Here is a 12,515-nt window from a genome sequence, read left to right on the forward strand (position 1 = left end):
TTGAGCTTGCGTTTCATGCAGTTTCATAGATTCAGGTCCAAGACACCTTGCTTTTGTTATATGTAGCCTGTGCAATTAGCCAGTGACATTAGTGGCTCCATGCAGGAGGCCAGGAAATGTTGAAATTGGGCTTGTTGCCATGGAAACCACTGTATCTCCTATGCTTTCACTGAAGTAGGAAAGTGAGCTGTGGGCTGTGATGGAGAACCTCAAGTGTTGGGGGAAGGGGCCCACATTACTTCTGCGAATGAATGGGGCAAGGAAGGGGCTATCTAATTGCTGCTACTCAGCATACTTAAAAAGGGACTGAAATTGAAGAACACCTTGAAGGACCAAGAGACGTAAATTGACACAGTGCATTTGCACATACTAGAGATACTTATATTTTAAAGTTGAATGTGAATATATCTGCTTGTAATCATTTGTGTTTAAAATACTTTTGCCTATATAGGAAAAAATAAAGTAAGTTATAATAAAATTATTAAAATATTTTAAAATTATAAAAAAAACAAATCTTATATTAATTGATGTGACTGGTATGCCCGTTCCTTCAAACTGTACCTTGTACCCAATATTCCATCTCTGTTCTCCGCACATTTTTCACTGACTGTCTCTCACACCTACAATGCTCTCTCTCTCTCTCTCCTAAACTTCCACCTACCAGCTTCCTTTAGGTCCCGGTTAAAATGGCACCTTTTATAGGAACCCTTTCCTGATCTCTTTAAATGCGAATGCCCTACTCCTGTTGATTATTTCCAATATTTTTCTTTTTTCAAAGTCTGCTTTTTTTGTTTGCTTTTGTTGTGTTTTGCAAGGTAATGGGGGTTAAGTGACTTGCGCAAGTCACACAGCCAATAAGTGTCAAGTTTCTGAAACAGGATTTGAACTCAAGTCTTCCTGACTCTAGGGCTGGTGCTCTATCCACTGAAAAATTTCACTAGTAACTTTTTCTTTTAGGCAATCAGGGTTAAGTGACTTGCTCAGGGTCACACAGCTAGTAAGTATTTGAGAATGAATTTGAATTCAGATCTTCGTAACTCCAGGGCTGGTGTTCTATCCACTGCACTACCTTGCTCTCCTTCCATTATTTCCAATTTATTCTGTGTATCACTTATTTGTGTATAGATGGTTGTATGTTCTCTCTCCCATTAGATTATGAACTCATTGAGAACAGGGCTACTTTTCCCCTTTCTTTGTATCCCCTCAACTTAGCACTATGCCTGGTGCTTAGGAAAAAAAAAAAAAAACGTCGCTGCTTAACAAATGTTTGATGACTTCCCTCTGACCCAGGGACTTGAAGGTCCTTCTACTTTTCTTTTCCTATCTGGGCTAGATCTCGGCTAGGGTTTTTCATCTATTGTTCTATGCTGAGCAACCTGTAGTCTTCATCTCCCCTGGAGACAGGAAAACAAGAAGAAATGAAATCTAATTGGGTAAGGAAGCCTTAAGGATAGCTCTAAGGAAGGAGAGTAAAGATAGCCAAGGATTCCAGATTACTAAATAAGTTTGCTTATTTTATAAGAATTACGAGTTTGAAGTAGAAACTTAAATGTGAACATTGTTTCCCATTTTAATAGATAATAGTAATAAATATTAATTAACACTTGTTTTAATATTTAAATAATTAATTCATGAAATATTTAATTATTTAAAATGATATTGTTAATAATAATGAGCTGGCATTTATGTAGCACTTTAAAGTTTGTAAAATGATGCACATATATTATCTAATTTTATTCCTTTTATAATTCTGGGAGGTAGGTGCTATTATTATCCTCATTTCACATATGAGAAAGCTGAGGCAGATGAGGTCCTGCCCACTTATTGGATATGGGTTATCGGAAGAGAGAAGAGTTGGGGGAAGACTCTGAGATTAAGAACCTGGGTGACTGGAAGGATGATGGTGCCCACAGCACCAAATGATATTCTTACCCAATGGATTGGCCTTTCCACTGTATGCCATTTTTCATCCATTTAATTTTTCCTATAAGGATTGTTGAACTAATCTCTTTTGAATTAGCATAGATCTCATTGAGGAGGCCCCTTAAGGACTTCCTTTCCTTCTGGTGTCTTTGGTGATGGTAGAAGACAACAAGTTGTTGATCTTCCAAAGAGACCTTTGTCACTACCCTAATAGTACACATATTTGCCTGAGGTCAGGGTCATTTGAGCCAACTATGATAGTAGGTGACATCTAAAAAGTGCTTTAAGGTGTATGAAACATTTTAAATAAACATTTCATTTGATATTCAAAACAACCCTAGGGGTAAGTGCTTTTCACTAATTAGGAAATGGAGGCTCAGATGGATCAAGAAATTTGTCCAAGGTCCCACAGTCAGTAAGTGTCCGGGGAGTATTGTAACTTAGGTCTTCCTGGCTCCAAGCCCAGCACCCCACACCATCTTGTGGCTGCCATTTTCCATAAAGGAAAGCTCCATAGAACATTATAGTTTAAAGGGATGTTACCCTTAGATGTTGCCTAATTTAACCTCCTTCATGCTGTAGGAGCCTCCTATTTTTCCAAAAGTAAGAAAATTTGTCTTATATATGGAACTCATTAGATTGTATTGTGGTGCATTATTCTGAACTGTATAGGACACTTACCAGCTGATGTATTGCAGAGAATTAAAGTTCTCCAATGTTAGATTAAATGATGGTTTATAAAAAGATTCCTCATGGTTGTAATTCCCATGATACATTTAATCATTTTTAGCAGCAGTAAACTTCATCTGCTTTTGGCTTTCAAAAACACTAATCCTTTCCACTTTGACCAAGTAAGAGTCGTCATTTATCACCATAAATACTCAGTGCTGAACTGGATGTTTTGTACAAGTCATACTCAATTCAACCCTAGAGAAAACACAAAATTATTCAGTGGGGGAAAAAAATCAACCAGCACCATTGGCCTGGGAGAGAGAAGCCAGCCAGTTAGTTAAAAATGCCTTCTTTGTTTCAGGCATTATTATATATTGCTAGGGATACAAAGAAAGGTAAAAGATAGTCCCTTTTCTCAAATAGCTCCTAATCTCATGGGGGAAGCAACATGCAAACCATTGTACGAATGTTCTATGCACAAGGTAGGTTAGAGGTAGTCAACAGAGGGAAGGTGTTGGAATGAAGAAGGATCAGAAAAAGTGTGAGTTCCGATCTACTCTGCCATTAACACTTATGGGACCTTTGTTCTATCAGGGCCTCATTTTCCACATCCCTTTCTCCGGTTTAAATAGGTGACTTCTGAGTTCTCTTCCTTCTCTAACATTCTGTGCAATCTGTGCGAGATAATTCTCTGGACAAAAGTAACAAAGGACTTTGCTGTCATAGAGGCAACTGCATGATACTTAATGAGGCAAGAATAAAAGAGATTTTAATCCCAATAATCTCCTCTTTTAAATAATAATAGCTAACAGGTACCCCCTACTATGGGCCAGGCACTGCCCTTAGCACTTTACAGTTTTATATCATTTGATCCTTACAACAACCTTGCAAGGTGGGCTGAATAAAGAATGGAGTTCAAGGTAAAGTTGGAGCCAAGGGAAGTTTTAAAAAAAGAATTCAGGCCTATACTCAACATTTCTTTTAAGGTTTTATAGTTTATTGCCTTTTAATAAGGTCAGTCAGTCAACAGAACTTTATGTGCTTGGGATTCAAGAAAGAAAGGCAGAAATGGTCTCTGTCCTCAAGGAATACATGTTCTAAATGAGAAGACAAAGGAAAACAGATGGCGGTGTACAAGATAGACACAGAATAGATGGAAAGTAATCTTAGATGGGAAGACTCTGGCAGGTGGAGGACGGTAGAAGGCCTTCTGCCTAGGATGATATCTGAGCTAAGCAGTGAAAGAAAGCAGGAATTCTAGGAAGTAGAAATGAGGAGGGCCATGCCATCAGCCAGTGCCAAGGCTCAGAGAAAGGAGATGTGGAATGTTGTGTTTAAGGAACAGTTAAGTCAGTCAGTGAGGCTGGATCATAGAGTTTGTGGGGGGAGTAAAGTGTCAAGATTGGAAAGGTAAGAAGCACTCAGGTTGCAAAGAGCCTTAAATGCCAAATAAAAATGGACTGCCCTTGGCCCATATTTGATCTCAGTCTGGCTCTTCTCAGCCGTTTAGCCCTCCCTCTGCAGGAATGGCTATCCCTATGCTCATTTGGTGTAGGATCAGGGAAAGTAATTTAATTTTAATGTTAGGCTAAGCTAGACTTAATTAGGAAGATAAATCATCCGGAAGAAAACATATCTGCATTTGAAAGTCACAGTGGTGTCAGGGGGAAACGACCAACATCAACCTTAAAAGGTAATTTTATTGTTTACTTCAAATGAATAAAATTCAAATCCATTCGATTCGGCAGCTTTTATTAAGAATCAGTGCCGTGAAAGGCACTATTCTTGGTGCAGGAAATAGAAAGACCCAAGGGAAAGACAAGTCCTGTCTTCAAGGAGATTTTATTTTTCAGGGGTACAGAGAGAGGTGAATACATCATAATTTGAGAATGAAAACACCACTAATCCCAAAGGAGAGGCTTCCCATGGGATGAGGTACATAGTCTGGACTTGGAAAGAAACAAGGGAGTCTAAAGTCATAGTTGGGAAGGCACGGAGTTCTAGGCATGGGGCACCCTCTGGACAAAAGCAGGAAAGTAGGAGAATGAATGTTGAGTTTGAGGAACCACAAGGAGGTCAGTTTGGTTGAAATATGGAGTGTATGAAAGACAGTTCTGTGAAGTACTTTGTATACCTGTCATTTCCTAGGTTTAGGCACCCCCCTCCCATGTTGATGCAATCCCTCTACAAGTCAGTAGAAGTCATCAAGTTAAGAAGCATCTACTAAGCTCCTCCTATGTCCCAGACACTGTGCTAAGCTCCAGGGATAAGAAGAAAGCCCCAGCTCCCAGGGGGCCCAGTCTAACGGGGAGAGGCAACAGACAAATTGCTATGGACAGATAAACTTTACACAGGAGAAACTGGAGATATTCTCAGAGGAAAGGCATTAGCATTAAGGGGGATTCGGGAAAAGATGAGGTGAGTTTTTTAATGGGGACTTTCAAGAAGCCAGGGAAGCTAGGAGATGGAGATGAAGAGAGAGAGCATTCCAGGTATGGTGACAGCCAATGAAAAGTGGGTTTTGTGAAGGTTTCAGGCTCTAACATGCTGTGCATTAAGATGTGATGTGCCATAGTGGATAGAGAGCTGGACTTGGAATCAGGATGATTTGAGTTCAAATCTGATCTCAGACACTTACTAGCTGTATACCCTGAACCAGTCACTTGACCTCTGTTTGCCTCCATTTCTCCACCTGTGAAATGGGGATAGTAATGGCATCGACTTCCTAGGGTTGTTGAGGTGATCATATGAGATGAAAAAATGTTTTGCAAACCATTAAGTACTAGACAAATGCTAGCTATAAATATTTTTACCTCTCTTCAGATCCCCCCACCTCACCTCTCTTCCCCAGGCTGCTTCTCCCTTTCATTAGCACTGAGAGTGGAGAATTGACTGTGTGCAGATTTAACATGTATCTATAGTTTTGTTTTACGGTTGCGCAGAAACACTTTCACCCCTGCAGAGGTCACGTAGGCCAGCATATCAGCCTAAGGCAATGCTCACTTTGTATTTTCTTGTACTTTATTCTAATACTTAGTATAGTACCTATCTCATATCAGGGCCTTAATAAATGCTTATTCACTGAGTAATTATATCCAAATAATCAAATGGTTCTATGATCTCCTGGGTCACATCATCACCTCTCATGGGACTTACTGATTGTAACGCACCATACCTCTTCACCCTATGTGACTCTTGTCTGTGTCTTCTCATAGGAAGTTCACTCTACAGGGTACACTCAGTGTGATGGAAGCTTCTCTCGCCTTCTTTTGGTGTCTGTGGGATGCTAAAATCCCTTGCTTCAGTCTGGAATCCATTTGGCAGAGAAGGCTGTAGTCTGTAGTCCCTTATTACTGAGGAGACTGAGGCTGGTGAGGAATCCTAAGCTGCACTGAGCTAAGTCAATCCAAAGACTGCACTGAGTCTGGTGCTAACACAAGGAGCTCCTGGGAGTGGGCTGCCATCATGCAGAAAGAGGAAGGAAGAAATAGCCTCAGTTGGAAATGAAGCAAGTTAAATTATTTTAGTGATCAGCAGTGTGGGTCAGTTAGGCCTATAAGTGGGTACTGCATTTCTATTCTGGGAGAGATAGGGAAACCCAAAAAAAGGAAAAAAAAGAAGGAAGAAAGAAAGGAAGGAAGGAAAGAAAGGGAGAAGAGGGAGAAAGGAAGGAAAATGGGAAGGAGGGAGGAAAGAAAAAGGACACAGAGGAGGGAGTGAGAGGAGGAAAAAAAGGTAAAGAAGGGAGGAAGGGAGGAAGAAAGAAAGGAAGAAAAGGAAAGAGGAAGGAAGGAAAATGAAGGGAAAGAATGATCAGTCTTACGGACACCTTTTGTTCTTAGATGTCATATCTAAATTTACCTCCTCTCTCCCTCCCCCAAATTGAACCTTTCCCTGTAACAAAGGAAAAAAGTTAAGCAAAAATAGCAGACAGAATGACCTGTCTAGTAACACGTCCTGTGTTCTGCCTGAGTAGTTTCTCACCTCTTGGTGCATGCCTCCAGGGAGGTCTGTATAATGGACATAGCATAGTGCATGGAAAAGAACCCAGGCTTGGCAGTAATGTGACCTATGTCCTTGTCACCTGTATGACCATGTGTGAGTCACTTAAACCCCTGGATTTTAGTTCTTCATCCATAAAAATGGGTGGTAGGACTTGATCACCTTTAAGGTCTATTTCTGCTCTGAATCCATGATCCTACATTTCAATATAATGTCCTTGGGATCATTTTTGGCTTTTCATTTTCTCAGTTTAGCTTTCTTTCAGGACTCTTTTTCACTTGCATTTGCTATAGTCACTATGTATGCTGTTTCTGCTGATTTTTTTTGCATTAAAACATATACATTTCCCTATGAAGCATTGAGTCTCTGTAGCATGGGAAGGGTCCATCCAGGCAGGGGGCTCCTCTTGGAGCATGCTCTCTTTCTAAAGGAGTGTTCTCTTTTTGTTGATCAGGAGGACACAAATAAAACTATTAACTCTGGGTCTAGGGAGAAAAAGTCAGTTTTCATATTGTGCAATCAACCGAAATCAGGTCAATCTCTCCTTCACTGCTGGCTAATAGCCAAGCTCTGGTGAAAGCTGATGTTTTTGTTTGGAATGGATTTTGCAGTGTTTATAAACCAAGGCTCCTTGAAATTTTCATTAGGAGGATCAGGCAGTTCACCTCTCATCCTGCCCTTCGTCCTTTCGCCCCTTTGCCTGGAATAGTTGAGTGATTTCAAAAATTCTCGCTACTTTAATTGATTAGCAAGAAAAGTTATCTTTGAAAGGCACCTTCTAACAAAATGGAGCTGAGAAAGTGAGATTCAGTGAGGTCCTGTGCACCCTGACCTCAGTTTTAAGGTCAGTGTGAGGAGAATAATGCAGGTTGGGGGTGCATGGGAGCGTATGCCCTTTATGAAATTATAGTGTTTTACATAAGAAAGATGGTCCATCAGGAAGTATAAAATGCCACATAAAAATAAATGTATGTGAATTTTCCTTAGCAACGAAATTTCAAACAATTTTACATGGAGATAATAAAAGATTCCTTTAACTAGTGGTCCTTATATATCAATGCTATAGCCCTGAACACCCCACCCCCCAATAAGAAAAACCTCTGATTTTGATTTTAATTGACCTCTGATCCCGTTGATGTGAGGCCATAATCTATCCACAACCACCTTTGCATCTTATGCAATTTTTGCTTATGTTTTCCCTGAGTTCTTCCAGAGAAGATCTATTCAATATGCTGGTTTCTTTCCTCCAGGTCTTTTGCAATTTTATACAATGATAGAATCTCATTACATGACTACCATTACAGTACATATTATTCCTCACCCCTTCCTCCCTGCCTCCCTCTTCCACCCATCCCCACCTCCTGACCAGCCCTTCTCCTTTGCTTAGCATACAATGATGATATGCCTTATGTCACTGCTTGAGGGAAGGTCTTTGTTGGATAGATATTGCAGCCTCCTTGTTCCCAGATTCTTCAGATTGTGGTATTACATGATTTGTAACCCTGTAGCATTACCAGAACAAATGTATTCTCTTGAAAAAATGAGTTTTTATGGCAGGGAGAAACTTGGGACAGTTAAAGGTACATTTTCTCAGTGTAACCCAATTTATTTCTGTTTGTTTTATATTAAAGGAGAAACTGAAGAAGGAAGACTACTTTTAGGGTTATTAAAATGCCTCTGGTGAAAGATGATGAGGGTCTGAACCAGGGAAGAGGTTGTGGTTAGAGAGAAAAGGGAAAAAATGAGAGACGTTGTGGAATTAGAGTAGATAAGTCTTGGCAACCGACTGGAAATGGGCAAGGGCAGGGGGGAAGAGTTGGGGTAAATGCTATAAAGTGGAGAACCGGGTGACTAGAAGGATGATGGCACCCACAACACCAAATGACATACTTACTCAATAGATTGGCCATTCAACCGCATGCCATTTTTCATCCATTTCATTTTTCCTATATGGATTATAAGGCTAATCTCTTTCGAGTAGGCATAAATCTCAATAAGGAGGCCCTTTAATGCCCTAGGGTTTGAAAAATGCTTCTCACAAACAGGAACATCTAGAGACCCTCACCATCTAGAGGGATTTGCTCTTTCATTTGAACCCTGGGCAAGACAGCTTCCACACCGGTAGCAAACACCTTTCCCTGTTTTATGCTTCAATGGATAGTTATAACTAGAGGTTTGTTAACAGTTACCTCTGGGGCTACATTATACAGGAATATTGTGCAGTCTTAAAATGTGCATAAGAGATTCTTCCTTGAGAGAGGAGAGTCTCTGCATGCATTCTGTTCTGTTGAGTCAAATGTTCCCTCCCTGCCCTTTTTTTTTGAATAAAGAACAGAAGAGTGAACCCAGTGAAAGTTTATATTCTCCATGCCTTTTAGTCAATTGCAGTGTGAATAGCAATGAATGTACCTGTCACAAAGCCCATACATTTTACTTCACGGAAGAGGCAAAGACCTACTCTCAGATTCAAGACTATTGACTTAAAATTGTTTGCAAGATTAAGACAAATGATCTGAAATTCTCATTTATCTATCTTAATAACTCCCATTTAAGCTAACACAAGTTCCATAAGATGCTTCCCTTGCAAGAACCTTCGGAGGTAGGGAGTGCAGATTTTACCACTCTCACTTCACAAATGAAGAAATTGCAGCTCAGAGACCAAGTGACTTTGCTAGTGTCATGCAGGGAGTCACTTTCAGAGGCAGGATTCAGTCTCCCTAGCTCCCAGCCCACTCCAACACCCTGCCTGCCCTGACAGCTTTTAGTTCTCCTGTTTGGGCAGTTTTACCAACCTATATGAGTGTGAGTTTTAATACTATTATTTTTCTTATTAAATGATAGTGAGGAGCATGTGCTGTCAGAAGCAGACAGACGGGGAAGTGACAGCCAACAGAAAGGGAAAAAATAGTAAATGCTAAATTATAAAAACCCTGAAGTCTGAAGGGCATCTGGAATCAATAAGGACAGCTGGATGGACCTTTGCCTCACCTCTGAGCTGAGGGCATGACAGCACAAAACGGATGTTCCAAAAAATGAATCTGAGATATCAAGGGAGGGTTAAATTATATTAGATGTGCTCTGCTCAATAAGGAAGGAATATATATATATTTATATTTACATATTTATATATATTCATATATATTATATTTTTATTTTTATATTTTTATATTTATATACATATATTCATACAATTCCTTTTAAAATGTATTTTTTCTTATAAATTCAGTACATTTTATTTCAACAGAAACTTTTCAAATTTGTAGATTTTTATTAATAGTTGTTTTAAAATCACCTTTTGTTTCTTTATATGTATTTTCCAACACTCCTTCCCAGTAAACCATCACCCTTTTTGAAGAACAGTTTAGAAATGCTAACCAATAAATCAACCAACTCTAACAGTATATACAATGTTCTGCACCCATAGTACCCCAACTAGAAAGGAAGTGAGAGATAAAATTTGCTTATTTCTTCTTTTGTTACAAGCTTGGTTATTATAATTATATCACGATCAGCATAATTTGTTTTAGTGTTGCTCTTTTTATATACAGTCAGCTAGGTGGCACAGTAGATAGAGTTTTGATTCAGGAAGACTCGTTTTCCTAAAATCTTCCTCAAATCTGTCCTCAGACAAATCACTTAACACTGTTTGCCTCAGTTTCCACATCTGTAAAATGAGCTGGAGAAGGAAATAGCAAATCGCTCCAGTATCTTTGCCAAGGAAACATTACTGAAATGATCCAACAATAACAACTTATGGTATTAAGATATTGGTTTTAACCTAATTTCTGCCAAACTGCTTTCCAGTTTTCCCAGTAGTTCTGTCAAACAGGAAGTTCTTTATCTAGTAATGATTTGTATTCTCAGATTTATTGAACACTGGATTATTAAGTTCACCTATTCCCAGTTTTTTCTTATCTAGTCTCTTCCATGGATCTACAATTCTAATTTTCAGCCAGTATCAAGTAGTTTTGATAACCATTGCTTTATGGTATAATTTGAGTTCAGGAAGGTCTAGTTCCTTTTTATTACTTTTTTTCATTATTTCCATTGAGATTCTAGACCTTTTGTTTCTTCTTGTTATTTTGTCTAGCTCTATAAAGTATCCTCTTGGTCGTTTAATTGGTACAGCATTAAATCAATAAATTAATTTAGGTACTATCACCATTTCTTATTATGTTTACCCAAGTCAACAAGATCAGTGCATGTCCTTCCAATTATTTAAACTATTTCTTATTTCTTCAATGAATGTTTTATAATTGTGTATAATGCACATTTTTTTAAAAAGAAAAAAACAACAATATTTTACAAATATAGAGAAAAGTGACAGATATAACTACTTTGGCAGTATAAAGTTCCCTATTTGACCTGCTACCATTGATGGTGATCCTGAAAAGGTCAAGTGTCTGTGAAAATCAATCCCATCATTGAATCACAGATTTAGATCATAGACTTTCATTACAGATCATCTTGTCAAGACTCTTCATTTTATGAAAGAGGAAACTGAAACCCAGAGAGGTAAATAGATAGACCCATGCTACCTGGGTAGTTTGAAGCAGTACTAAGACTCAAACATCATTGGTCTTCTGAGTCTAAATTCAGTGTTCTTACATGCTGACTCTTATGTGTCTCTCACTGGAAAACTAAAAGGATCAAGAATGTGATGACTACAAAACATTTGAATTCATGAGGAAAATAATCTATTTAGATATATAACTGAATTATTAGATAATCTATAATCCACGTAGATCTAATTTATGTAGATATGAGATTGGATTATTTACAATTGCATTGCTCTCAAAGAATTCTTATTTTTTCTCCCTCTTCCTTCTCCTTTTATTTTTTTCCCTCCTCATCAATCCTCTTCCTTTCTTTCTTCCTTTTTGTTTTTTCTATCCTATCTATTGCCCCTCCCCCACTGGAGCAAAATAGAAGCAAAGCCTTTGTAACAAAAATGAAGAGTCAAAAATCTTCATAAACTTCCCATTAGCCATATCTGAAAATGGATGTCTTATGTACACCCCAAGTTCATTACCTCTCTGTCAGGAGATGGGTAGCATGCTTCATCACCAATCCTCTGAGTTAATAATTGTTGGCTACATTGATCAGAGTGAAGTCTTTCAAAGCTGTTTTCTTCATAATGTTGTTGTTATTGCATAAATTGTTTTCTTTTTCTGCTTATTTCACTTTGTATTCATTCACATAAGTCTTCCCAGGACTCTCTGAAAACATTCCTTTTTTTCATTTTTATAGCAAAATACTCTCCCATTATATTCATATATCATCCTTTTTTGTCCATTCACCACTTGATGGGCATGCCTTTAGTTTCCAGAGCTTTGTCACTACAAAAAGAATTGTTCTAAATATTTTCATACGTAGGAGTCCTCTTCCTTTTCTTTGATCACTTTAAAGTACAGACCTAGGAGTGGTATTGCTAGGTCAAAGGGTAAGCAAGTTTAGTGATTTGGGGAGCATCTTCTCTCTCTCTCTCTCTCTCTCTCTCTCTCTCTCTCTCTCTCTCTCTCTCTCTCTCTCTCTCTCTCTTCTCTCTCTCTCCTCTGTCTCTCCTCTCTCTCCTTCTCTCTCTCCCTCTCCCCTTTCTTTCTCCCTTCCTTTCTCCCTCCCTCTCTATTCTCTGTTGATAAGAACCTGTTTAATCTGCTAAACCAATTTAATGAATTTTAAGAAGACTTGCTTAAAGACTGTTAAAATTTTAAAAAAAGATTAGACAATCAAAAGATAAACTTCATTTATCTAGAAAATTCACCTTTGTGGAAGTCTTCATTGTCTGATGCTACAGAACAGATAAGGTTTATAAGATTAGTGTGGGAAATGTCATTTTTACTATATTTACTCAGCCTAGCCATTAACACTCAATATCTCTCCAAATAATTACTCCTCTTACTTCAGTAAAAATTGAT

The sequence above is a fragment of the Notamacropus eugenii genome, chromosome 2 (assembly GCF_028372415.1).
Source record: "Notamacropus eugenii isolate mMacEug1 chromosome 2, mMacEug1.pri_v2, whole genome shotgun sequence".
NCBI lineage: Eukaryota > Metazoa > Chordata > Mammalia > Diprotodontia > Macropodidae > Notamacropus > Notamacropus eugenii.